Below are 27,626 nucleotides of genomic sequence, written 5' to 3' on the forward strand. Positions count from 1 at the left end.
ATTTTCTGTGTTTCATCGTCAGTAAGAAGGTCCAAGGGATACAGTAAACCTGAAGTGAAGCATCGGAATCTAAAACTGGACTCACAGGAGAGGTTCAAATCATAGAATGTGAGAGTGTCTGTCTTCTTGTACACTCGGCATTGGGCATTTTGTATTACATTCGGATGCAATTTCTGTGTTTCATAGTCAATAAGAAGGTCCAAGGTATACAGTAAACCTGAAGTGAAGCATCAGAATCTAAAACTGGACTCACAGGAGCGGTTCAAATCGTAGAAAGTTAGAGTGTCGGTCCTCTCGTACTTAAATCGGCATTGTGCCTTTTGTATTTCATTCGTATGCAATTTCTGTGTTTCATCGTCAATAAGAAGGTCCAAGGGATACAGTAAACCTGAAGTGAAGCAACGGATTCTAAAACTGGACTCACAGGAGAGGTTGAAATCTTAGAAAGTGAGAGTGCCAGACGTCTTGTACTTAGGTCGGCATTGTGCTTTTGTAATAAATTCGGATGCAATATCTGTGTTTCTTCGTCAATAAGAAGGTCCAAGGTATACAGTAAACCTGAAGTGAAACATCGTAATCTAAAACTGGACTCGCAGGAGAGGTTTAAAGCATAGAGAGTTAGTGTGTCAGTCCTATTGTACTTAAGTCGACGTTATGCCTTTTGTATTAAATTCGGATGCAATTTCTGTGTTTCATCGCCAATAAGAAAGTCCAAGGTATACAGTAAGCCTGAAGTGAAGCATCGGAATCTACAACTGGACTCACACGAGAGGTTCAAATCATAGAAAGTTAGAGTCTCAGTCATTTCGTACTTAAGTCAGCATTGTGCCTTTTGTATTAAATTCGGATGCAATTTCTATGATTCATCGTCACTAAGAAGGTCCAAGGTATACAGTAAACCTGAAGTGAAGCATCGGAATCTGAAACAGGACTCACAGGAGAGGTTTAAATCATAGAATGTTAGTGTGTGAGTCCTCTTGCACTTAAGTCGGCATTGTGCCTTTTGTATTAATTTCGGATGCAATTTCTGTGTTTCATCGTCAATAAGAAGGTGCGAGGTATTCAGTAAACCTGAAGTGAAGCATCGGCATCTAAAACTGGACTTACAGGAGAGGTTCAAATCATAGAAGTTTAGTGTGTCAGTCCTCTTGTACTTAAGTCGGCATTGTGACTTTTGTATTAAATTCGGATGCAATTTCTGTGTTTCATCGCCAATAAGAAGGGACAAGGTATACAGTAAACCTGAAGTGATGCATCGGAATCTAAAACTGGACTCACAGGAGAGGTTCAAATCATAGAAAGTGTGAGTGTCAGTCCTCTTGTACTTTAGTCGGCATTGTGCCTTTTGTATTAAATTCAAATGCAATTTCTGTGTTACATCGTCAATAAGAAGGTCCAAGGTATACAGTAAACCTGAAGTGAAGAATCGGAAACTAAAACTGGACTCACAGGAGAGGTTCAAATCAGAGAAAGTTAGAGTGTCAGTCCTCTTGTACTTAGGTCGGCATTGTGCCATTTGTATTAAATTCGGATGCAACGACTGTGCTTCATCGTCAATAAGAAGGTCTAAGGTATTCAGTAAACCTGAAGTGTAGCATCGGAATCTTAAACTGGACTCACAGGAGAGGTTTTAATCATAGAAAGTTATAGTGTGAGTCCGCTGGTACTTAAGTCGGCATTGCGACTTTTGTATTAAAATCGGATGCAATTTCTGTGTTTCATCGTCAATAAGAAGGTCCCAAGGATACAGTAAACCAGAAGTGAAGCATCGGAATCTGAAACTGGACTCACATGGGTGGTTCAAATTATAGAAAGTTAGAGTGTCAGTCCTCTTGTACTTATGTTGGTATTGTGCCTTTTGTATTAAATTCGGATGCCATTTCTGTGTTTCGTCGTCAATAAGAAGGTACAAGGAATACAGTAAATCGGAAGTGAAGCATCGCAATCTAAATCTGGACTCACAGGAGAGGTTCAAATCAACAGATGTGAGAGTGTCAGTCCTCTTGTACTTAAGTCGGCATTGTGCCTTTTGTATTAAATTCGGATGCAATTTATGTGTTTTATCGTCCATAAGAAGGTCCGAAGGATACAGTAAACCTGAAGTGAAGCATCGGAATCTAAAACTGCACTCAAAGGAGAGGTTCAAATCATAAAAATTTAGAGTGTCAGTCCTCTTGTACTTGAGTCGGCATTGTGCCTTTTGTATTAAATTCGGATGCAATGTCTGTGTTCCATCGTCAATAAGAAGGTCCAAAAGATACAGTAAACCTGAAATGAAGCATCGGAATCTAAAACTGGACTCACAGGAGAGCTTCTAATCATAGGAAGTTAGAGTGTCAGTCCTCTTGTACTTAAGTCGGCATTGTGCCTTTTGAATTTAATTCCGATGCAATTTCTGTTTTTCATCGTCAATAAGAAGGTCCAAGGGAAACAGTTAACCTGAAGTGAAGCAACGGAATCTAAAACTGGACTCACAGGAGAGGTTCAAATCATGGAAAGTTAGAGTGTGAGTCCTCTTGTACTTAAGTCGGCATTGTGCCTTTTGTATTAAATTCAGATGCAATTTCTGTGTGTCATCGTCAATAAGAAGGTCCAAGGGATGCAGTAAACCTGAAGTGAAGAATCCGAATCTAAAACTGGACTCAAAGGAGAGGTTCAAATCATAGAAAGTTAGAGTGTCAGTCCTCTTGTACTTAAGTCGGCATTGTGCATTTTGTATTAAATTCGGATGGAATTTCTGTGTATCATCGTCAATAAGAAGGTCCAAGGGATACAGTAGACCGGAAGTGAAGCATCGGAAACTATAAATGGACTCACAGGAGAGGTTGAAATCATAGAAAGTTAGAGAGTTAGTCCTCTTGTACTTAAGTCGGCATTGTGCTATTTGTATTAAATTCGGATGCAATTTCTGTGTTTCATCGTCAATAAGAAGGTCCGAGGTATACAGTAAACCTGAAGTGAAGCATCGGAATCTACAACTGGACTCACAGGAGAGGTTTAAATCATAGAAAGTTAGAGTGTCAGTCCTCTTGTCATTAAGTCGGCATTGTGCCTTTTGTATTAAATTCAGATGCAATTTCTGTGTTTCATCGTCAATAAGATGGTCCACGGTATACAGTAAAGCTGAAGTGAAGCATCGGAATCTAAAACTGGACTCACAGGAGAGGTTCAAATCATAGAAGGTGAGAGTGTCAGTCCTCTTGTACTTAAGTCGGCATTGTGCCCTTTGCATTAAATTCGGATGCAATTTCTGTGATTGATCGTAAATAAGAAGGTCCAAGGGATACAGTAAACCGGATGTGAAGCATCGGAATCTAAAACTGGACTCACACGAGAGGTTCAAATCATATTAATTAAGAGTGTCTGTCCTCTTAAATGTAAGTCGGCATTGTACCATTTTTATTACATTCGGTTAGCAATTTCCCTGTTTCATCGTCAATGAGAAGGTCCAAGGGAAACAGTAAACCTGAAGTGAAGCATCGGAATCTAAAACTGGGCTCACAGGAGAGATTCAAATCATGGAAAGTTAGAGTGTCAGTCCTCTTGTACTTAAGTCGGCATTGTGACTTTGGTATTAAATTCGGATGCAATTTCTGTGTTTCATCGTCAATAAGAAGGTCCAAGGGATACAGTAAACCTGAAGTGAAGCATCGGAATCTAATACTGGACTCACAGGAGAGCTTCTAATCATAGGAAGATAGAGTGTCAGTCCTCTTGTACTTAAGTCGGCATTGTGCCTTTTGAATTTAATTCCGATGGAATTTCTGTTTTTCATCGTCAATAAGAAGGTCCAAGGGAAACAGTAAACCTGAAGTGAAGCAACGGAATCTAAAAATGGACTCACAGGAGAGGTTCAAATCATGGAATGTTAGAGTGTCAGTCCTCTTGTACTTAAGGCGGCATTGTGCCTTTGGTATTAAATTCGGATGCATTTTCTGTGTTTCATCGTCAATAAGAAGGTCCAAGGTATACAGTATACCTGATGTGATGCATCGGAATCTAAAACTGGACTCAGAGGAGGGGTTCAAATCATAGAAAGTTAGAGTGTCAGTCCTCTTGTTCTTAAATCGGCATTGTGACTCTCGTATTAAATTAAAATGTAATTTCGATGTTTCATCGTCAATAAGAAGGTCCAAGGTATACAGTAAACCTGAAGTGAAGCACCTGAATCTAAAACTGGACTCACAGGAGAGGTTCAAATCAAAGAGTGATAGAGTGTCAGTCCTCTTGTACTTTAGTCGGCATTGTGCCTTTTACATTAAATTCGGATGCAATTTCTGTGTTTCATCGTCAATAAGAAGGACCAAGGTATACAGTAAACCTGAAGTGAAGCATCGGAAACTAAAACTGGACTCACAGGAGAGGTTCAAATCATAGAAAGTGAGAGTGTCAGTCTTCTTGTACTTAAGTCGGCATTGTGCCTCTTGTATTAAATTCAAATGTAATTTCTGTGTTTCATCGTCAATAAGAAGGTCCAAAGTATACAGTAAACCTGAAGTGAAGCCCCTGAATCTAAAACTGGACTCACAGGAGAGGTTTAAATCATAGAAAGTTTAAGTGTCAGTCCTCTTGTACTTCAGTAAGCATTGTTCCTTTTGTATTAAATACGGATGCTATTTCTGTGCTTCTTCGTCAATGAGAAAGTCCAAGGTATACAGTACCCCTGAAGTGAAGCAACGGAATCTAAAACTGGACTCACTGGAGAGGTTCAAATCATAGAAGGTTAGAGTGTCAGTCCTCTTGTACTTATGTCGGCATTGTGCATTTTGTATTAAATTCGGATGCAATATCTGTGCTTCATCGTCAATAAGAAGGTCGAAGGTATACAGTAAAACTGAAGAGAAGCATCGGAATCTAAAACTGGATTCACAGGAGAGGTTTAAATCATAGAAAGTTAGAGTGTGAGCCCTCTAGCACTTAAGTCGGCATTGTGACTTTTGTATTAAGTTCGGGGCAATTTCTATGTGACATCGTCAATAAGAAGATCCACGGTATACAGTAGACCTGAAGTGAAGCATAGGGATCTAAAACTGGACTCACAGGAGAGGTTCAAATTATAGAAAGTTAGAGTGTCAGTCTTCTTGTACTTAAGTCGGCATTGTGCCTTTTGTATTAAATTCGGATGCAATGTCTGTGTTCCATCGTCAATAAGAAGGACCAAGGGATACAGTAAACCTGAAATGAAGCGTCGGAATCTAAACCTGGACTCACAGGAGAGCTTCTAATCATAGGAAGTTATAGTGTCAGTCCTCTTGTACTTAAGTCGGCATTGTGCCATTTGAATTTAATTCCGATGCACTTTCTGTTTTTCATCGTCAATAAGAGGGTCCACGGTATACAGTAAAGCTGAAGTGAAGCATCGGAATCTAAAACTGGACTCACAGGAGAGGTTCAAATCATAGGAGGTGAGAGTGTCAGTCCTCTTGTATTTAAGTCGGCATTGTGCCCTTTGCATTAAATTCGGATGCAATTTCTGTGTTTATTCGTAAATAACAAGGTCCAAGGGATACAGTAAACCGGAAGTGAAGCATCGGAATCTAAAACTGGACTCACAGGAGAGGTTCAAATTATATTAATTAAGAGTGTCTGTCCTCTCAAATTTAAGTCGGCATTGTACCATTTTTACTACATTCGGTTAGCAATTTCCCTGTTTCATCGTCAATGAGAAGGTCCAAGGGAAACAGTAAACCTGAAGTGAAGCATCAGAATCTAAAACTGGCCTCACAGGAGAGCTTCTAATCATAGGAAGTTAGAGTGTCAGTCCTCTATTACTTAAGTCGGCATTGTGCCTTTTGAATTTAATTCCGATGCAATTTCTGTTTTTCATCGTCAATAAGAAGGTCCAAGGGAAACAGTAAACCTGAAGTGAAGCAACGGAATCTAAAAATGGACTCACAGGAGAGGTTCAAATCATGGAAAGTTAGAGTGTCAGTCCTCTTGTACTTAAGGCAGCATTGTGCCTTTGGTATTAAATTCGGATGCATTTTCTGTGTTTCATCGTCAATAAGAAGGTCCAAGGTATACAGTATACCTGATGTGATGCATCAGAATCTAAAACTGGACTCAGAGGAGAGGTTCAAATCATAGAAAGTTAGAGTGTCAATCCTCTTGTACTTAAATCGGCATTGTGACTCTCGTATTAATTTAAAATGTAATTTCGATGTTTCATCGTCAATAAGAACGTCCAAGGTATACAGTAAACCTGAAGTGAAGCATCGGAATCTAAAACTGGACTCACAGGAGAGGTTCAAATCATAGAAGGTTAGAGTGTCAGTCCTCTTGTACTTATCTCGGCATTGTGCATTTTGTATTAAATTCGGATGCAATATCTGTGCTTCATCGGCAATAAGAAGGTCGAAGGTATACAGTAAAACTGAAGAGAAGCATCGGAATCTAAAACTGGACTCACAGGAGAGGTTTAAATCATAGATAGTTAGAGTGTCAGTACTCTTGTACTTAGGTCGGCATTGTGCCTTTTGTATCATATTCGGATGCCATTTCTGTGTTTCATCATCAATAAGAAGGTCCAAGGTATACAGTATACCTGAAGTGAAGCATCGGAATCTAAAGCTGGACTCACAGGAGAGGTTCAAATCATAAAAGGTGAGAGTGTCAGTCCTCTTGTACTTAAGTCGGCATTGTGCCTTTTGCATTAAATTCGGATGCAATTTCTGTGTTTCATCGTCAATAACAAGGTCCAAGGTATACAGTAAACCTGAAGTGAAGCATCGGAATCTAAAACTGGACTCACAGGAGAGGTTCAAATCATAGAAAGTGAGAGTGTCAGTCTTCTTGTACTTAAGTCGGCATTGTGCCTCTTGTATTGAATTCAAATGCAATTTCTGTGTTTCATCGTCAATACGAAGGTCCAAGGTATACAGTAAACCTGAAGTGAAGCACCTGAATCTAAAACTGGCCTCACAGGAGAGGTTTAAATCATAGAAAGTTTAAGTGTCAGTCCTCTTGTACTTCAGTAAGCATTGTGCCTTTTGTATTAAATACGGATGCAATTTCTGTGCTTCTTCGTCAATAAGAAAGTCCAAGGTATACAGTAAACCTGAAGTGAAGCAACGGAATCTGAAACTGGACTCACTGGAGAGGTTTAAATCATTGAAAGTTAGAGTGTGAGTCCTCTTGCACTTAAGTCGGCATTGTGCCTTTTGTATTAAATTCGGATGCAATCTCTGTGTTTCATCGTCAGTAAGAAGGTCAAAGGTATACAGTAAACCTGAAGTGAAGCATCGGAATCTAAAGCTAGACTCACAGGAGAGGTACATATCATAGAAAGTTAGAGTGTCAGTCCCCTTGTACTTAAATCGGCATTGTGACTCTCGTATTAAATTAAAATGTAATGTCGATGTTCATCGTCAATAAGAACGTCCAAGGTATACAGTAAACCTGAAGTGAAGCATCGGAATCTAAAACTGGACTCACAGGAGAGCTTCTAATCATAGGAAGTTAGAGTGTCAGTCCTCTTGTACTTAAGTCGGCATTGTGCCATTTGAATTTAATTCCGATGCAATTTCTGTTTTTCATCGTCAATAAGAAGGTCCAAGGGAAACAGTAAACCTGAAGTGAAGCAACGGAATCTAAAACTGGACACACAGGAGAGGCTCAAATCATGGAAAGTTAGAGTGTCAGTCCTCTTGTACTTAAGTCGGCATTGTGCCTTTTGTATTAAATTCGGATGCAATTTCTGTGTGTCATCGTCAATAAGAAGGTCCAAGGGATGCAGTAAACCTGAAGTGAAGCATCCGAATCTAAAACTGGACTCAAAGGAGAGGGTCAAATCATAGAAAGTTAGAGTGTCAGTCCTCTTGTACTTAAGTCGGCATTGTGCATTTTGTATTATATTCGGATGGAATTTCTGTGTATCATCGTCAATAAGAAGGTCCAAGGCATACAGAAGACCGTAAGTGAAGCATCGGAAACTAAAAATGGACTCAGAGGAGAGGTTCAAATCATAGAAAGTTAGAGTGTTAGTCCTCTTGTACTTAAGTCGGCATTGTGCCTTTTGTATTAAATTCGGATGCAATTTCTGTGTTTCATCGTCAATAAGAAGGTCCAAAGTATACAGTAAACCTGAAGTGAAGCATCGGAATCTACAACTGGACTCACAGAAGAGGTTCCAATCATAGAAAGTTAGAGTGTCAGTCCTCTTGTACTTCAGTCGGCATTGTTCCTTTTGTATGAAATTCGGATGCAATTTCTGTGTTTCATCGTCAATAAGAGGGTCCACGGTATACAGAAAAGCTGAAGTGAGGCATCGGAATCTAAAACTGGACTCACAGGAGAGGTTCAAATCATAGAAGGTGAGAGTGTCAGTCCTCTTGTACTTAAGTCGGCATTGTGCCTTTTGCATTAAAGTCGGATGCAATTTCTGTGTTTGATCGTAAATAAGAAGGTCCAACGGATACAGTAAACCGGAAGTGAAGCATCGGAATCTAAAACTGGACTCACAGGAGAGGTTCAAACCATATTAATTAAGAGCGTCTGTCCTCTTGAATTTAAGTCGGCAGTGTGCCATTTTTATTAAGTTCGGTTAGCAATTTCCCTGTTTCATCGTCAATGAGAAGGTCCAAGGGAAACAGTAAACCTCAAGTGAAGCATCGTTATCTAAAACTGGATTCACAGGAGGGATTCAAATCATGGAAAGTTAGAGTGTCAGTCCTCTTGTACTTAAGTCGGCATTGTGCATTTGGTATTAAATTCGGATGCAATTTCTGTGTTTCATCGTCAATAAGAAGGTCCAAGGGATACAGTAAACCTGAAGTGAAGCATCGGAAACTAAAACTGGACTCACAGGAGAGGTTCAAATCATAGAAAGTGAGAGTGTCAGTCTTCTTGTACTTAAGTCGGCATTGTGCCTCTTGTATTAAATTCAAATGTAATTTCTGTGTTTCATCGTCAATAAGAAGGTCCAAAGTATACAGTAAACCTGAAGTGAAGCACCTGAATCTAAAACTGGACTCACAGGAGAGGTTTAAATCATAGAAAGTTTAAGTGTCAGTCCTCTTGTACTTCAGTAAGCATTGTTCCTTTTGTATTAAATACGGATGCTATTTCTGTGCTTCTTCGTCAATAAGAAAGTCCAAGGTATACAGTAAATCTGAAGTGAAGCAACGGAATCTAAAACTGGACTCACTGGAGAGGTTCAAATCATAGAAGGTTAGAGTGTCAGTCCTCTTGTACTTATGTCGGCATTGTGCATTTTGTATTAAATTCGGATGCAATATCTGTGCTTCATCATCAATAAGAAGGTCGAAGGTATACAGTAAAACTGAAGAGAAGCATCGGAATCTAAAACTGGACTCACAGGAGAGGTTTAAATCATAGAAAGTTAGAGTGTGAGCCCTCTAGCACTTAAGTCGGCATTGTGACTTTTGTATTAAGTTCGGGGCAATTTCTATGTGACATCGTCAATAAGAAGGTCCACGGTACACAGTAGACCTGAAGTGAAGCATAGGGATCTAAAACTGGACTCACAGGAGAGGTTCAAATTATAGAAAGTTAGAGTGTCAGTCTTCTTGTACTTAAGTCGGCATTGTGCCTTTTGTATTAAATTCGGATGTAATGTCTGTGTTCCATCGTCAATAGGAAGGACCAAGGGATACAGTAAACCTGAAATGAAGCATCGGAATCTAAAACTGGACTCACAGGAGAGCTTCTAATCATAGGAAGTTAGAGTGTCAGTCCTCTTGTACTTAAGTCGGCATTGTGCCATTTGAATTTAATTCCGATGCAATTTCTGTTTTTCATCGTGAATAAGAGGGTCCACGGTATACAGTAAAGCTGAAGTGAAGCATCGGAATCTAAAACTGGACTCACAGGAGAGGTTCAAATCATAGGAGGTGAGAGTGTCAGTCCTCTTGTACTTAAGTCGGCATTGTGCCCTTTGCATTAAATTCGGATGCAATTTCTGTGTTTATTCGTAAATAACAAGGTCCAAGGGATACAGTAAACCGGAAGTGAAGCATCGGAATCTAAAACTGGACTCACAGGAGAGGTTCAAATTATATTAATTAAGAGTGTCTGTCCTCTCAAATTTAAGTCGGCATTGTACCATTTTTACTACATTCGGTTAGCAATTTCCCTGTTTCATCGTCAATGAGAAGGTCCAAGGGAAACAGTAAACCTGAAGTGAAGCATCAGAATCTGAAACTGGGCTCACAGGAGAGATTCAAATCATGGAAAGTTAGAGTGTCAGTCCTCTTGTACTTAAGTCGGCATTGTGCCTTTGGTATTAAATTCGGATGCAATTTCTGTGTTTCATCGTCAATAAGAAGGTGCAAGGGATACAGTAAACCTGAAGTGAAGCATCGGAATCTAATACTGGACTCACAGGAGAGCTTCTAATCATAGGAAGTTAGAGTGTCAGTCCTCTATTACTTAAGTCGGCATTGTGCCTTTTGAATTTAATTCCGATGCAATTTCTGTTTTTCATCGTCAATAAGAAGGTCCAAGGGAAACAGTAAACCTGAAGTGAAGCAACGGAATCTAAAAATGGACTCACAGGAGAGGTTCAAATCATGGAAAGTTAGAGTGTCAGTCCTCTTGTACTTAAGGCAGCATTGTGCCTTTGGTTTTAAATTCGGATGCAATTTCTGTGTTTCATCGTCAATAAGAAGGTCCAAGGTATACAGTATACCTGATGTGATGCATCAGAATCTAAAACTGGACTCAGAGGAGAGGTTCAAATCATAGAAAGTTAGAGTGTCAATCCTCTTGTACTTAAATCGGCATTGTGACTCTCGTATTAAATTAAAATGTAATTTCGATGTTTCATCGTCAATAAGAACATCCAAGGTATACAGTAAACCTGAAGTGAAGCATCGGAATCCAAAACTGGACTCACAGGAGAGGTTCAAATCATAGAAGGTTAGCGTGTCAGTCCTCTTGTACTTATCTCGGCATTGTGCATTTTGTATTAAATTCGGATGCAATATCTGTGCTTCATCGTCAATAAGAAGGTCGAAGGTATACAGTAAAACTGAAGAGAAGCATCGGAATCTAAAACTGGACTCACAGGAGAGGTTTAAATCATAGATAGTTAGAGTGTCAGTACTCTTGTACTTAGGTCGGCATTGTGCCTTTTGTATTATATTCGGATGCCATTTCTGTGTTTCATCATCAATAAGAAGGTCCAAGGTATACAGTATACCTGAAGTGAAGCATCGGAATCTAAAGCTGGACTCACAGGAGAGGTTCAAATCATAAAAGGTGAGAGTGTCAGTCCTCTTGTACTTAAGTCGGCATTGTGCCTTTTGCATTAAATTCGGATGCAATTTCTGTGTTTCATCGTCAATAACAAGGTCCAAGGTATACAGTAAACCTGAAGTGAAGCATCGGAATCTAAAACTGGACTCACAGGAGAGGTTCAAATCATAGAAAGTGAGAGTGTCAGTCTTCTTGTACTTAAGTCGGCCTTGTGCCTCGTGTATTGAATTCAAATGTAATTTCTGTGTTTCATCGTCAATAAGAAGGTCCAAGGTATACAGTAAACCTGAAGTGAAGCACCTGAATCTAAAACTGGCCTCACAGGAGAGGTTTAAATCATAGAAAGTTTAAGTGTCAGTCCTCTTGTACTTCAGTAAGCATTGTGCCTTTTGTATTAAATACGGATGCAATTTCTGTGCTTCTTCGTCAATAAGAAAGTCCAAGGTATACAGTAAACCTGAAGTGAAGCAACGGAATCTGAAACTGGACTCACTGGAGAGGTTTAAATCGTTGAAAGTTAGAGTGTGAGTCCTCTTGCACTTAAGTCGGCATTGTGCCTTTTGTATTAAATTCGGATGCAATCTCTGTGTTTCATCGTCAGTAAGAAGGTCAAAGGTATACAGTAAACCTGAAGTGAAGCATCGGAATCTAAAGCTAGGCTCACAGGAGAGGTACATATCATAGAAAGTTAGAGTGTCAGTCCCCTTGTACTTAAATCGGCATTGTGACTCTCGTATTAAATTAAAATGTAATTTCGATGTTCATCGTCAATAAGAACGTCCAAGGTATACAGTAAACCTGAAGTGAAGCATCGGAATCTAATACTGGACTCACAGGAGAGCTTCTAATCATAGGAAGTTAGAGTGTCAGTCCTCTTGTACTGAAGTCGGCATTGTGCCATTTGAATTTAATTCCGATGCAATTTCTGTTTTTCATCGTCAATAAGAAGGTCCAAGGGAAACAGTAAACCTGAAGTGAAGCAACGGAATCTAAAACTGGACACACAGGAGAGGCTCAAATCATGGAAAGTTAGAGTGTCAGTCCTCTTGTACTTAAGTCGGCATTGTGCCTTTTGTATTAAATTCGGATGCAATTTCTGTGTGTCATCGTCAATAAGAAGGTCCAAGGGATGCAGTAAACCTGAAGTGAAGCATCCGAATCTAAAACTGGACTCAAAGGAGAGGGTCAAATCATAGAAAGTTAGAGTGTCAGTCCTCTTGTACTTAAGTCGGCATCGTGCATTTTGTATTAAATTCGGATGGAATTTCTGTGTATCATCGTCAATAAGAAGGTCCAAGGCATACAGAAGACCATAAGTGAAGCATCGCAAACTAAAAATGGACTCAGAGGAGAGGTTCAAATCATAGAAAGTTAGAGTGTTAGTCCTCTTGTACTTAAGTCGGCATTGTGCCTTTTGCATTAAATTCGGATGCAATTTCTGTGTTTGATCGTAAATAAGAAGGTCCAACGGATACAGTAAACCGGAAGTGAAGCATCGGAATCTAAAACTGGACTCACAGGAGAGGTTCAAACCATATTAATTAAGAGCGTCTGTCCTCTTGAATTTAAGTCGGCAGTGTGCCATTTTTATTAAGTTCGGTTAGCAATTTCCCTGTTTCATCGTCAATGAGAAGGTCCAAGGGAAACAGTAAACCTCAAGTGAAGCATCGTTATCTAAAACTGGATTCACAGGAGAGATTCAAATCATGGAAAGTTAGAGTGTCAGTCCTCTTGTACTTAAGTCGGCATTGTGCATTTGGTATTAAATTCGGATGCAATTATGTGTTTCATTGTCAATAAGAAGGTCCAAGGGATACAGTAAACCTGAAGTGAAGCATCGGAATCTAATACTGGACTCACAGGAGAGCTTCTAATCATAGAAGGTGAGTGTGTCAGTCCTCTTGTACTTAAGTCGGCATTGTGCCTTTTGCATTAAAGTCGGATGCAATTTCTGTTTTTCATCGTCAATAAGAAGGTCCAAGGGAAACAGTAAACCTGAAGTGAAGCAACGGAATCTAAAAATGGACTCACAGGAGAAGTTCAAATCGTGGAAAGTTAGAGTGTCATTCCTCTTGTACTTAAGGCGGCATTGTGCCTTTGGTATTAAATTCGGATGCAGTTTCTGTGTTTAATCGTCAATTAGAAGGTCCAAGGTATACAGTAAACCTGATGTGATGCATCGGAATCTAAAACTGGACTCAGAGGAGAGGTTCAAATCATAGAATGTTAACGTGTCAGTCCTCTTTTACTTCAGTCGGCATTGTGCCTTTTGTATTAAATTCGGATGCAATTTCTGTGTTGCATCGTCAATTAGAAGGTCCTAGGGATACAGTAAACCTGAAGCGAAGCATCGGAATCTAAAACTGGACTCACAGGAGAGGTTCAAATCATGGAAAGTTAGAGTGTCAATCCTCTTGTACTTAAGTCGGTATTGTGCCTTTTGTATTAAATTCGGATGCAATTTCTGTGTGTCATTGTCAATAAGAAGGTCAAAGAGATGCAGTAATCCTGAAGTGAAGCATCGGAATCTAAAACTGGACTCACAGGAGGCGTTCAAATCATAGAAAGTTACAGTGTCAGTCCTCTTGAACCTAAGTCGGCATTGTGCATTTTGTATTTAATTCGGATGGAATGTCTGTGTATCATCGTCAATAAGAAGGTTCAAGGGATACCATAGACCGGAAGTGATGCATCGGAAACTAAAAATGGACTCACAGGAGAGGTTCAAATCTTAGAAAGTTAGTGTGTCAGTCCTCTTGTACTTAAGTCGGCATTGTGCCTTTTGTATTAAATTCGGATGCAATTTCTGTGTTTCATCGTCAATAAGAAGGTCCAAGGGATACAGTAAACCTCAATTGAAGCATCGGAATCTACAACTTGACTCACAGGAGAGGTTCAAATCACAGAAAGTGAGAGTGTCAGTCTTCTTGTACTTAAGTCGGCATTGTGCCTCTTGTATTAAATTCAAATGTAATTTCTGTGTTTCATCGTCAATAAGAAGGTCCAAGGTATACAGTAAACCGGAAGTGAAGCATCTGAATCTAAAACTGGACTCACAGGAGATGTTCAAATCATAGAAAGTTAAAGTGTCAGTCCTCTTGTACTTCAGTAAGCATTGTGCCTTTTCTTTTAAATACGGATGCAATTTCTGTGCTTCTTCGTTAATAAGAAAGTCCAAGGTATACAGTAAACCTGAAGTGAAGCATCGGAATCTAAAACTGGACTCTCTGGAGAGGTTAAAATCATTGAAAGTTAGAGTGTGAGTCCTCTTGCACTTAAGTCGGCATTGTGCCTTTTGTATTAGATTCGGATACAATTACTCTGTTTCATCGTCAATAAGAAGGTCCAAGATATACAGTTAACCTGAAGTTAAGCATCGGAATCTAAAACTGGACTCACAGGAGAGGTTCAAATCATAGAAAGTTAGAGTGTCAGTCCTCTTGTACTTAAGTCGGCATTGTGCCCTTTGTATTAAATTCGGATGCAATTTCTGTGCTGCATCGTCAATAAGAAGGTCGAAGGTATACAGTTAACCTGAAGTGAAGCATCAGCATCTAAAACTGTACTCACAGGAGAGGTTCAAATCATAGAAAGTTAGAGTGTCAGTCCTCTTGTACTTAAGTCGGCATTGTGACTTTTATATTAAATTCGGGGCAATTTCTATGTTTCATCGTCAATAAGAAGGTCCACGGTGTACAGTAAAGCTGAAGTGAAGCATCGGAATCTAAAACTGGACTCACAGGAGAGGTTCAAATCATAGAAAGTTAGAGTGTCAGTCCTCTTGTACTTAAGTCGGCATTGTGCCTTTTGTATTAAATTCGGATGCAATTTCTGTGCTGCATCGTCAATAAGAAGGTCGAAGGTATACAGTTATCCTGAAGTGAAGCATCGGCATCTAAAACTGTACTCACAGGAGAGGTTCAAATCATAGAAAGTTAGAGTGTCAGTCCTCTTGTACTTAAGTCGGCATTGTGCCTTTTGAATTTAATTCCGTTGCAATTTCTGTGTTTCATCGTCAATAAGAAGTTCCAAGGTATACAGTAAACCTGTAGTGAAGCATCGGAAACTAAAACTGGACTCACAGGAGAGGTTCAAATCATAGAAAGTGAGAGTGTCAGTCTTCTTGTACTTAAGTCGGAATTGTGCCTCTTGCATTAAATTCAAATGTAATTTCTGTGTTTCATCGTCAATAAGAAGGTCCTAGGTATACAGTAAACCTGAAGTGAAGCATCGGAATCTAAAACTGGACTCACAGGAGAGGTTCAAATCATGGAAAGTTGGAGTGTCAGTCCTCTTGTACTTAAGTCGGCATTGTGCCTTTGGTATTAAATTCGGATGCAATTTCTGTGTATCATCGTCAATAAGAAGGTCCAAGGTATACAGTAAACCTGAAGTGAAGCATCGGAATCTAAAACTGGACTCACTGGAGGGGTTTAAATCATTGAAAGTTAGAGTGTGAGTCCTCTTGCACTTAAGTCGGCATTGTGCCTTTTGTATTAAATTCGGATACAATTACTCTGTTTCATCGTCAATAAGAGGGTCCAAGGTATACAGTAAACCTGAAGTGAAGCATCGGAATCTAAAGCTAGACTCACAGGAGGGGTTCCAATCATAGAAAGTTAGAGTGTGAGTCCTCTTGTACTTAAATCGGCATTGTGACCCTTGTATTAAATTAAAATGTAATTTCGATGTTTCATCGTCAATAAGAATGTCCAAGGGATACAGTAAACTGGAAGTGAAGCATCGGAATCTAAAACTGGACTCAAAGGAGAGGTTAAAATCATAGAAATGTAGAGTGTAAGTCCTCTTGTACTTAAGTCGGCATTGTGCCTTTTGTATTAAATTCGGATGCCATTTCTGTGTTTCATCATCAATAAGAAGGTCCAAGGTATACAGAAAACCTGACGTGAAGCATCGGAATCTAAAACTGGTCTCACAGGAGAGTTTCAAATCATAGAAAGTTAGTGTGTCAGTCCTCTTGTACTTAAATCGGCATTGTGACTCTTGTATTAAATTAAAATGTAATTTCGATGTTTCATCGTCAATAAGAAGGTCCAAGGTATACAGTAAACCTGAAGTGAAGCATCGGAATCTAAAACTGGACTCACAGGAGAGGTTCAAATCATAGAAAGATAGAGTGTCAGTCCTCTTGTACTTAAGTCGGCATTGTGCCTTTTGTATTAAATTCGGAAGCAATTTCTGTGCTGCATCGTCAATAAGAAGGTTGAAGGAATACAGTTAACCTAAAGTGAAGCATCGGCATCTAAAACTGTACTCACAGGAGAGGTTAAAATCATAGAAAGTTAGAGTGTCAGTCCTCTTGTACTTAAGTCGGCATTGTGACTTTTATATTAAATTCGGGGCAATTTCTATGTTTCATCGTCAATAAGAAGGTCCACGGTGTACAGTAAAGCTGAAGTGAAGCATCGGAATCTAAAACTGGACTCACAGGAGAGGTTCAAATCATAGAAGGTTAGAGTGTCAGTCCTCTTGTACTTAAGTCGGCATTGTGCCTTTGGTATTAAATTCGGATGGAATTTCTGTGTTTCATCGTCAATAAGAAGGTCCAAGGGATACAGTAAACGTAAAGTGAAGCATCGGAATCTAAAACTGGACTCACAGGACAGCTTCTAATCATAGGAAGTTAGAGTGTCAGTCCTCTTGTACTTAAGTCGGCATTGTGCCTTTTGAATTTAGTTCCGATGCAATTTCTGTGTTTCATCGTCAATAAGAAGGTCCAAGGTATACAGTAAACCTGTAGTGAAGCATCGGAATCTAAAACTGGACTCACAGGGGAGGTTCAAATCATTTAAATAAGAGTGTCTGTCCTCTTGAATTTAAGTCGGCGTTGTGCCATTTTTATTAAATTCGGTTAGCAATTTCCCTGTTTCATCGTCAATGAGAAGGTCCAAGGGAAACAGTAAACCTGAAGTGAAGCATCGGAATCTAAAAATGGACTCACAGGAGAGGTTCAAATCATGGAAAGTTATAGTGTCAGTCCTCTTGTACTTAAGTCGGCATTGTGCCTTTTGTATTAAATTCGGATGAAATTTCTGTGTTGCATCGTCAATTAGATGGGCCAAGGGATACAGTAAACCTCAAGCGAACATCGGATTCTAAAACTGGACTCACAGGAGAGGTTCAAATCATGGAAAGTTAGAGTGTCAATCCTCTTGTACTTAAGTCAGCATTGTGCCTTTTGTATTAAATTCGGATGCAATTTCTGTGTGTCATCGTCAATAAGAAGGTCCAAGGAATGCAGTAAACCAGAAGTGAAGCATCGGAATCTAGAACTGGACTCAAAGGAGAGGTTCAAATCATGGATAGTTAGAGTGTAAGTCCTCTTGAACTTAAGTTGGCATTGTGCATTTTGTATTAAATTCGGATGGAATTTCTGTGTATCATCGACAATAAGAAGGTCCAAGGGATACAGTAGACCGGAAGTGAAGCATCGGAGACTAAAAATGGACTCACCGGAGAGGTTCAAATCATAGAAAGTTAGTGTGTCAGTCCTCTTGTACTTAAGTCGGCATTGTGCCTTTTGTATTAATTTTGGATGCAGTTTCTGTGTTTCATCGTCAATAAGAAGGTCCAAGGGATACAGTAAACCTGAAGTGAAGCATCGGAATCTACAACTGGACTCACGGGAGAGGTTCAAATCATAGAAAGTTAGAGTGTCAGTCCTCTTGTACTTTAGTCAGCGTTGTGCCTTTTGTATTAAATTCGGATGCAATTTCAGTGTTTCATCGTCAATAAGAAGGTCCAAGGTATACAGTAAACCTGAAGTGAAGCATGGGAAACTAAAACTGGACTCACAGGAGGGGTTCAAATCATAGAAAGTGAGACTGTCAGTCTTCTTGTACTTCAGTAAGCATTGTGCCTCTTGTATTAAATACGGATGCAATTTCTGTGCTTCTTCGTCAATAAGAAAGTCCAAGGTATACAGTAAACCTGAAGTGAAGCATCGGAATCTATTACTGGACCCACTGGAGAGGTTTAAATCATTGAAAGTTGGAGTGTGAGTCCTCTTGCACTTAAGTCGGCATTGTGCCTTTTGTATTAAATTCGGATACAATTACTCTGTTTCATCGTCAATAAGAAGGTCCAAGGTATACAGTAAACCTGAAGTGAAGCATCGGCATCTAAATCTGGACACACAGGAGATGTTCAAATCATAGGAAGTTAGAGTGTCAGGCCTCTAGTACTTAAGTCGGCATTTTGCCTTTTTATTAAATTCGGATGCAATTTCTGAGTTCCATCGTCAATAAGAAGGTCCAACGGATACAGTAAACCTGAAGTGAAGCATCGGAATCTAAAACTGGACTCACAGGAGAGGTTCAAATTATAGAAAGTTAGAGCGTCAGTCCTATTGTACTTGAGTCGGCATTGTGCCTTTTGTATTAAAGTCGGATGCAATGTCTGTGTTTCATCGTCAATAAGAAGGTCCAAGGGATGCAGTAAACCTGAATTGAAGCATCGGAATCTAAAACTGGACTCACAGGAGACCTTCTAGTCATAGGAGGTTAGAGTGTCAGTCCTCTTGAACTTAAGTCGGCATGGTGCCATTTTTATTAAATTCGGTTAGCAATTTCCCTGTTTCGTCGTCAATAAGAAGGTCCAAGAGAAACAGCAAACCTGAAGTGAAGCATCGGAATCTAAAACTGGACTCACAGGAGAGGTTCAAATCATGGAAATTTGGAGTGTCAGTCCTCTTGTACTTAAGTCGGCATTGTGCCTTTGATATTAAATTCGGATGCAATTTCTGTGTATCATCGTCAATAAGAAGATCCAAGGGATACAGTAAACCTGAAGTGAAGCATCGGAATCTAAAACTGGACTCACAGGAGAGGTTCAAATCGTAGAATGTTACAGTGTCAGTCCTCTTGTACTTAAGTCAGCATTGTGTCTTTTGTATAACATTGGGATGCAATTTCTGTGTTTCATCGTCAATAAGAAGGTCCAAGTTATACAGTAAACCTGAAGTGAAGCATCGGAATCTAAAACTGGACTCACAGGAGAGGTTCAAATCATAGAAAGTTATAGTGACAGTCTTCTTGTACTTAAGTCGGCATTGTGCCTTTTGTATTAAATTCGGATGCAATTTCTGTGTTTCATCGTCAATAAGATGGTCCAAGGGATACAGTAAACCTGAAGTGAAGCATCGGAATCTACAACTGGACTCACGGGAGAGGTTCAAATCATAGAAAGTTAGAGTGTCAGTCCTCTTGTACTTTAGTCAGCGTTGTGCCTTTTGTATTAAATTCGGATGCAATTTCAGTGTTTCATCGTCAATAAGAAGGTCCAAGGTATACAGTAAACCTGAAGTGAAGCATGGGAAACTAAAACTGGACTCACAGGAGGGGTTCAAATCATAGAAAGTGAGACTGTCAGTCTTCTTGTACTTCAGTAAGCATTGTGCCTCTTGTATTAAATACGGATGCAATTTCTGTGCTTCTTCGTCAATAAGAAAGTCCAAGGTATACAGTAAACCTGAAGTGAAGCATCGGAATCTATTACTGGACCCACTGGAGAGGTTTAAATCATTGAAAGTTGGAGTGTGAGTCCTCTTGCACTTAAGTCGGCATTGTGCCTTTTGTATTAAATTCGGATACAATTACTCTGTTTCATCGTCAATAAGAAGGTCCAAGGTATACAGTAAACCTGAAGTGAAGCATCGGCATCTAAATCTGGACACACAGGAGATGTTCAAATCATAGGAAGTTAGAGTGTCAGGCCTCTAGTACTTAAGTCGGCATTTTGCCTTTTTATTAAATTCGGATGCAATTTCTGAGTTCCATCGTCAATAAGAAGGTCCAACGGATACAGTAAACCTGAAGTGAAGCATCGGAATCTAAAACTGGACTCACAGGAGAGGTTCAAATTATAGAAAGTTAGAGCGTCAGTCCTATTGTACTTGAGTCGGCATTGTGCCTTTTGTATTAAAGTCGGATGCAATGTCTGTGTTTCATCGTCAATAAGAAGGTCCAAGGGATACAGTAAACCTGAATTGAAGCATCGGAATCTAAAACTGGACTCACAGGAGACCTTCTAGTCATAGGAGGTTAGAGTGTCAGTCCTCTTGAACTTAAGTCGGCATGGTGCCATTTTTATTAAATTCGGTTAGCAATTTCCCTGTTTCGTCGTCAATAAGAAGGTCCAAGAGAAACAGCAAACCTGAAGTGAAGCATCGGAATCTAAAACTGGACTCACAGGAGAGGTTCAAATCATGGAAAGTTGGAGTGTCAGTCCTCTTGTACTTAAGTCGGCATTGTGCCTTTGATATTGAATTCGGATGCAATTTCTGTGTATCATCGTCAATAAGAAGATCCAAGGGATACAGTAAACCTGAAGTGAAGCATCGGAATCTAAAACTGGACTCACAGGAGAGGTTCAAATCGTAGAATGTTACAGTGTCAGTCCTCTTGTACTTAAGTCAGCATTGTGTCTTTTGTATAACATTGGGATGCAATTTCTGTGTTTCATCGTAAATAAGAAGGTCCAAGTTATACAGTAAACCTGAAGTGAAGCATCGGAATCTAAAACTGGACTCACAGGAGAGGTTCAAATCATAGAAAGTTATAGTGACAGTCTTCTTGTACTTAAGTCGGCATTGTGCCTTTTGTATTAAATTCGGATGCAATTTCTGTGTTTCATCGTCAATAAGAAGGTCCAAGGGATACAGTAAACCTGAAGTGAAGCATCGGAATCTAAAACTAAACTCACAGGAGGGGTTCAAATCATAGAAAGCGAAAGTGTCAGTCCTCTTGTACTTAAGTCGGCATTGTGCTTTTTGTATCAAATTCGGATGCAATTTCTTGCTTCATCGTCAATAAGAATGACCAAGGTATACAGTAAACCTCAAGTGAAGCATCGGAATCTAAAACTTGATTCACTGGAGAGGTTTAAATCATAGACAGTTAGAGTGTGAGTCCTCTTGCACTTATGTCGGCATTGTGCCTTTTGTATTAAATTCGGATGCAATTTCTGTGTTTCATCGTCAATAAGATGGTCCAAGGTATACAGTAAACCTGAAGTGAAGCATCGGCATCTAAATCTGGACTCACAGGAGATGTTCAAATCATAGAAAGTTAGAGTGTCAGTCCTCTTGTACTTAAGTCGGCATTGCGCCTTTTGTATTAAATTCGGATGCCATTTCTGTGTTTGATCGTCAATAAGAAGGTCCAAGGGATACAGTAAACCAGAAGTGATGCATCAGAATCTAAAACTGGACTCACAGGAGAGGTTCAAATTGTAGAAAGTTAGAGTGTCAGTCCACTTGTTCTTAAGTCGGCATTGTGCCTTTTTTATTAAATTCGGATGCAATTTCTAGGTTTCATCGTCAATAAGAAGGTCCAAGGGATACAGTAAACCTGATGTGATGCATCGGAATCTAAAACTGGACACAGAGGAGAGGTTCAAATCATAGAATGTTAGAGTGTCAGTCCTCTTGTACTTAAGTCGTCATTGTGCCGTTTAGGTTTAAATTCTGATGCAATTTCTGTGTTTCATCGTCAATTAAAAGATCCAAGGGATACAGTAAACCTGAGTGAAGCATCGGAATTTAAAACTGGACTCACAGGAGAGGTTCAAATCATGGAAAGTTAGAGTCTCAGTCCTCTTGTACTTAAGTCGGCATTGTGCCTTATGTATTAAATTCGGATGCAATTTCTGTGGGTCATCGTCAATAAGAAGGTCCAAGGGATGCAGTAAACCTGAAGTGAAGCATCGGAATCTAAAACTGGACTCACTGGAGAGGTTTAAAACATTGAAAGTTGGAGTGTGAGTCCTCTTGCACTTAAGTCGGCATTGTGCCTTTTGTATTAAATTCGGATACAATTACTCTGTTTCATCGTCAATAAGAAGGTCCAAGGTATACAGTAAACCTGAAGTGAAGCATCGGAATCTAAAGCTAGACTCACAGGAGAGGTTCAAATCATAGAAAGATAGAGTGTCAGTCCTCTTGTACTTAAATCGGCATTGTGACTCTTGTATTAAATTAAAATGTAAATTCGATGTTTCATCGTCAATAAGAAGGTCCAAGGGATACAGTAAACCGGAAGTGAAGCATCGGAATCTAAAACTGGACTCAAAGGAGAGGTTAAAATCATAGAAATTTAGAGTGTAAGTCCTCTTGTACTTAAGTCGGCATTGTGCCTTTTGTATTAAATTCGGATGCCATTTCTGTGTTTCATCATCAATAAGAAGGTCCAAGGTATACAGAAAACCTGAAGTGAAGCATCGGCATCTAAAACTGGACTCACAGGAGAGGTTCAAATCATGGAAAGTTGGAGTGTCAAACCTCCATTACTTAAGTCGGCATTGTGCCTTTTGTATTAAATTCGGATGCAATTTCTGTGTTTCATCGTCAATAAGAAGGTCCAAGGTATACAGTAAACCTGAAGTGAAGCATCGGAATCTAAAGCTAGACTCACAGGAGAGGTTCAAATCATAGAAAGATAGAGTGTCAGTCCTCTTGTACTTATTTCAGCATTGTGACTTTTGTATTAAATTAAAATGTAAATTCGATGTTTCATCGTCAATAAGAAGGTCCAAGCGATACAGTAAACCGGAAGTGAAGCATCGGAATCCAAAACTGGACTCAAAGGAGAGGTTATAATCATAGAAATTTAGAGTGTAAGTCCTCTTGTACTTAAGTCGGCATTGTGCCTTTTGTATTAAATTCGGATGCCATTTCTGTGATTCATCATCAATAAGAAGGTCCAAGGTATACAGAAAACCTGAAGTGAAGCATCGGAATCTAAAACTGGACTCACAGGAGAGGTTCAAATCATAGGAAATTAGAGTGTCAGGCCTCTAGTACTTAAGTCGGCATTGTGCCTTTTTATTAAGTTCGGATGCAATTTCTGTGTTTCATCGTCAATAAGAAGGTCCAAGGTATACAGTAAACCTGAAGTGAAGCATCGGAATCTAAAACTGGACTCACAGGAGAGGTTCAAATTATAGAAAGTTAGAGTGTCAGTAATCTTGTACTTGAGTCGGCATTGTGCCTTTTGTATTAAATTCGGATGCAATGTCTGTGTTTCATCGTCAATAAGAAGGTCCAAGGGATACAGTAAACCAGAATTGAAGCATCGGAATCTAAAACTGGACTCACAGGAGACCTTCTAGTCATAGGAAGTAAGAGTGTCAGTCCTCTTGAACTTAAGTCGGCATGGTGCCATTTTTATTTAATTCGGTTAGCAATTTCCCTGTTTCGTCGTCAATAAGAAGGTCCAAGGGAAACAGCAAACCTGAAGTGAAGCATCGGAATCTAAAACTGGACTCGCAGGAGTGGTTCAAATCATGGAAAGTTGGAGTGTCAGTCCTCTTGTACTTAAGTCGGCATTGTGCCTTTGGTATTAAATTCGGATGCAATTTCTGTGTATCTTCGTCAATAAGAAGGTCCAAGGGATACAGTAAACCTGAAGTGAAGCATCGGAATCTAAAACTGGACTAACAGGAGAGGTTCAAATCATAGAATATTAGAGTGTCAGTCCTCTTGTACTTAAGTCGGCATTGTGTCTTTTGTATAAAATTGGGATGCAGTTTCTGTGTTTCATCGTCAATAAGAAGGTCCAAGTTATACAGTAAACCTGAAGTGAAGCATCGGAATCTAAAACTGGACTCACAGGAGAGGTTCAAATCATAGAAAGTTATAGTGACAGTCTTCTTGTACTTAAGTCGGCATTGTGCCTTTTGTATTAAATTCCGATGCAATTTCTGTGTTTCATCGTCAATAAGAAGGTCCAAGGGATACAGTAAACCTGAAGTGAAGCATCGGAATCTAAAATTGGAATCACAGGAGAGGTTCCAATCATAGGAAGTTAGAGTGTCATTCCTCTTGTTCTTAAGACGGCATTGTGCCTTTTTTATTAAATTCGGATGCAATTTCTGTGTTTCATCGTCAATAAGAAGGTCCAAAGGATACAGTAAACCTGATGTGATGAATCGGAATCTAAAACTGGACTCAGAGGAGAGGTTCAAATCGTAGAATGTTAGAGTGTCAGTCCTCTTGTACTTTAGTCGTCATTGTGCCGTTTAGTTTTAAATTTTGATGCAATTTCTGTGTTTCATCGTCAATTGAAAGATCCAAGGGATACAGTAACCCTGAGTGAAGCATCGGAATCTAAAACTGGACTCACAGGAGAGGTTCAAATCATGGAAAGTTAGTGTGTCAGTCCTCTTGTACTTAAGTCGGCATTGTGCCTTATGTATTAAATTCGGATGCAATTTCTGTGGGTCATCGTCAATAAGAAGGTTTAAGGGATACAGTAAACCTGAAGTGAAGCATCGGAACCTAAAGCTAGACTCACAGGAGAGGTTCAAATCATAGAATGTTAGAGTGTCAGTCCTTTTGTACTTAAATCGGCATTGTGACTCTTGTATTAAATTAAAATGTAAATTCGATGTTTCATCGTCAATAAGAAGGTCCAAGGGGTACAGTAAACCGGAAGTGAAGCATCGGAATCTAAAACTGGACTCAAAGGAGAGGTTAAAATCATAGAAATTTAGAGTGTAAGTCCTCTTGTACTTAAGTCGGCATTGTGCCTTTTGTATTAAATTCGGATGCCATTTCTGTGTTTCATCATCAATAAGAAGGTCCAAGGTATACAGAAAACCTGAAGTGAAGCATCGGAATCTAAAACTGGGCTCACAGGAGAGGTTCAAATCATAGGAAGTTAGAGTGCCAGGCCTCTAGTACTTAAGTCGGCATTGTACCTTTTTATTAAATTCGGATGCAATTTCTGTGTTTCATCGTCAATAAGAAGGTCCAAGGGATACAGTAGACCTGAAGTGAAGCATCGGAATCTAAAACTGGACTCACAGGAAAGGTTCAAATTATAGAAAGTTAGAGTGTCAGTCCTCTTGTACTTGAGTCGGCATTGTGCCTTTTGTATTAAATTCGGATGCAATGTCTGTGTTTCATCGTCAATAAGAAGGTCCAAGGGATACAGTAAACCTGAATTGAAGCATCGGAATCTGAAACTGGACTCACAGGAGACCTTCTAGTCATAGGAAGTTAGAGTGTCAGTCCTCTTGAACTTAAGTCGGCATGGTGCCATTTTTATTTAATTCGGTTAGCAATTTCCCTGTTTCGTCGTCAATTAGAAGGTCCAAGGGAAACAGCAAACCTGAAGTGAAGCATCGGAATCTAAAACTGGACTCACAGGAGAGGTTCAAATCATGGAAATTTGGAGTGTCAGTCCTCTTGTACTTAAGTCGGCATTGTGCTTTTGGTATTAAATTCGGATGCAATTTCTGTGTATCATCGCCAATAAGAAGGTCCAAGGGATACAGTAAACCTGAAGTGAAGCATCGGAATCTAAAACTGGACTCACAGGAGAGGTTCAAATCATAGAATGTTAGAGTGTCAGTCCTCTTGTACCTAAGTCGGCATTGTGTCTTTTGTATAAAATTGGGATGCAATTTCTGTGTTTCATCGTCAATAAGAAGGTCCAAGTTATACAGTAAACCTGAAGTGAAGCATCGGAATCTAAAACTGGACTCACAGGAGAGGTTCAAATCATAGTAATTTATAGTGACAGTCTTCTTGTACTTAAGTCGGCATTGTGCTTTTGTATTAAATTCGGATGCAATTTCTGTGTTTCATCGTCAATAAGAAGGTCCAAGGGATACAGTAAACCTGAAGTGAAGCATCGGAATCTAAAACTGGACTCACAGGAGAGGTTCAGATCATAGAAAGTGTAAGTGTCAGTCCTCTTGTACTTAAGTCGGCATTGTCCTTTTTGTATCAAATTCGGATGCAATTTCTGTGTTTCATCGTCAATAAGAAGGTCCAAGGTATACAGTAAACCTGAAGTGAAGCATCGGCATCTAAATCTTGACTCACAGGAGATGTTCAAATCATAGAAAGTTAGAGTGTCAGTCCTCTTGTACTTAAGTCGGCATTGTGCCTTTTGTATTAAATTCGAATGCCATTTCTGTGTTTGATCGTCAATAAGAAGGTCCAAGGGATACAGTAAACCTGAAGTGATGCATCAGAATCTGAAACTGGACTCACAGGAGAGGTTCAAATTATAGAAAGTTAGAGTGTCAGTCCACTTATACTGAAGTCGGCATTGTGCCTTTTGTATTAAATTCGGATGCAATGTCTGTGTTTCATCGTCAATAAGAAGGTCCAAGGGATGCAGTAAACCTGAAGTGAAGCATCGGAATCTAAAACTGGACTCACAGGAGAGGTTCAAATCATAGAAAGTTAGAGTGTCAGTCCTCTTGTACTTTAGTCGGCATTGTGCCTTTTGAATTAAATTCGGATGGAATCTCTGTGTTTCATCGTCAACAAGAAGGTCCAAGGGATACAGTAAAATGGAAGTGAAGCATCGGAAACTAAAAATGGACTCACAGGAGAGGTTCAAATCATAGAAAGTTAGAGTGTCAGTCCTCTTGTACTTAAGTCGGCATTGCGAATTTTGTATTAAATTCGGATGCAATATCTGTTTTTTATCGTCAATTAGAAGGTCCAAGGGATACAGAAAACCTGAAGTCAAGCATCGGAATCTAAAACTGGACTCACAGGAGAGGTTCAAATCATAGAAAGTTAGAGTGTCAGTCCTCTGTAGTTAAGTTGGCATTGTGCCTTTTGTTTAAATTCGGTTGCAAATTCTGTGTTTCATCGTCAATAAGAAGGTCCAAGGGATACAGTAAACCTAAAGTGAAGCATCGGAATCTAAAACTGGACTCACAGGAGAGGTTCAAATCATAGAAATTTAGAGTGTCAAGCCTCTTGCACTTAAGTCGGCATTGTGCCTTTTGTATTAAATTCAGATGCAATTTCTGTGTTTCATCGTCAATAACAAGGTCCAAGACCTACAGTAAACCTGAAGTGCAGCATCGGAATCTAAAACTGGACTCACAGGAGAGGTTCAAATCATAGAAAGTTAGAGTGTCAGTCCTCTTGTACTTAAGTTGGCATTGGGCCTTTTGTTTAAATTCGGTTGCAAATTCTGTGTTTCATCATCAATAAGAAGGTCCAAGGGATACAGTAAACCTCAAATGAAGCATCGGAATCTAAATCTGGATTCACAGGAGAGGTTCAAATCATAGAAAGTTAGAGTGTCAGGCCTCTTGTACTTAAGTCGGCATTGTGCCTTTTGTATTAAATTCGGATGCAATGTCTGTGTTTCATCGACAGTAAAAAGGTCCAAGGTATACAGTAAACGTGAAGTGAAGCATCGGAACCTAAAACTGGACCCACAGGAGAGTTTCAAATCATAGAAAGTTAGAGTGTCAGTCCTCTTGTACTTAAGTCGGCATTGTGCTTTTGGTATTAACTTCGGATGCAATTTCTGTGTTTCATCGTCAATATGAAGGTCCAAGGTATACAGTAAACCTGAAATGAAGCATCGGAATCTAAAACTGGACTCACGGGAGAGGTTCAAATCATAGAA

Source organism: Schistocerca serialis, chromosome 2, assembly GCF_023864345.2.
Source record: "Schistocerca serialis cubense isolate TAMUIC-IGC-003099 chromosome 2, iqSchSeri2.2, whole genome shotgun sequence".
Classification (NCBI taxonomy): domain Eukaryota; kingdom Metazoa; phylum Arthropoda; class Insecta; order Orthoptera; family Acrididae; genus Schistocerca; species Schistocerca serialis.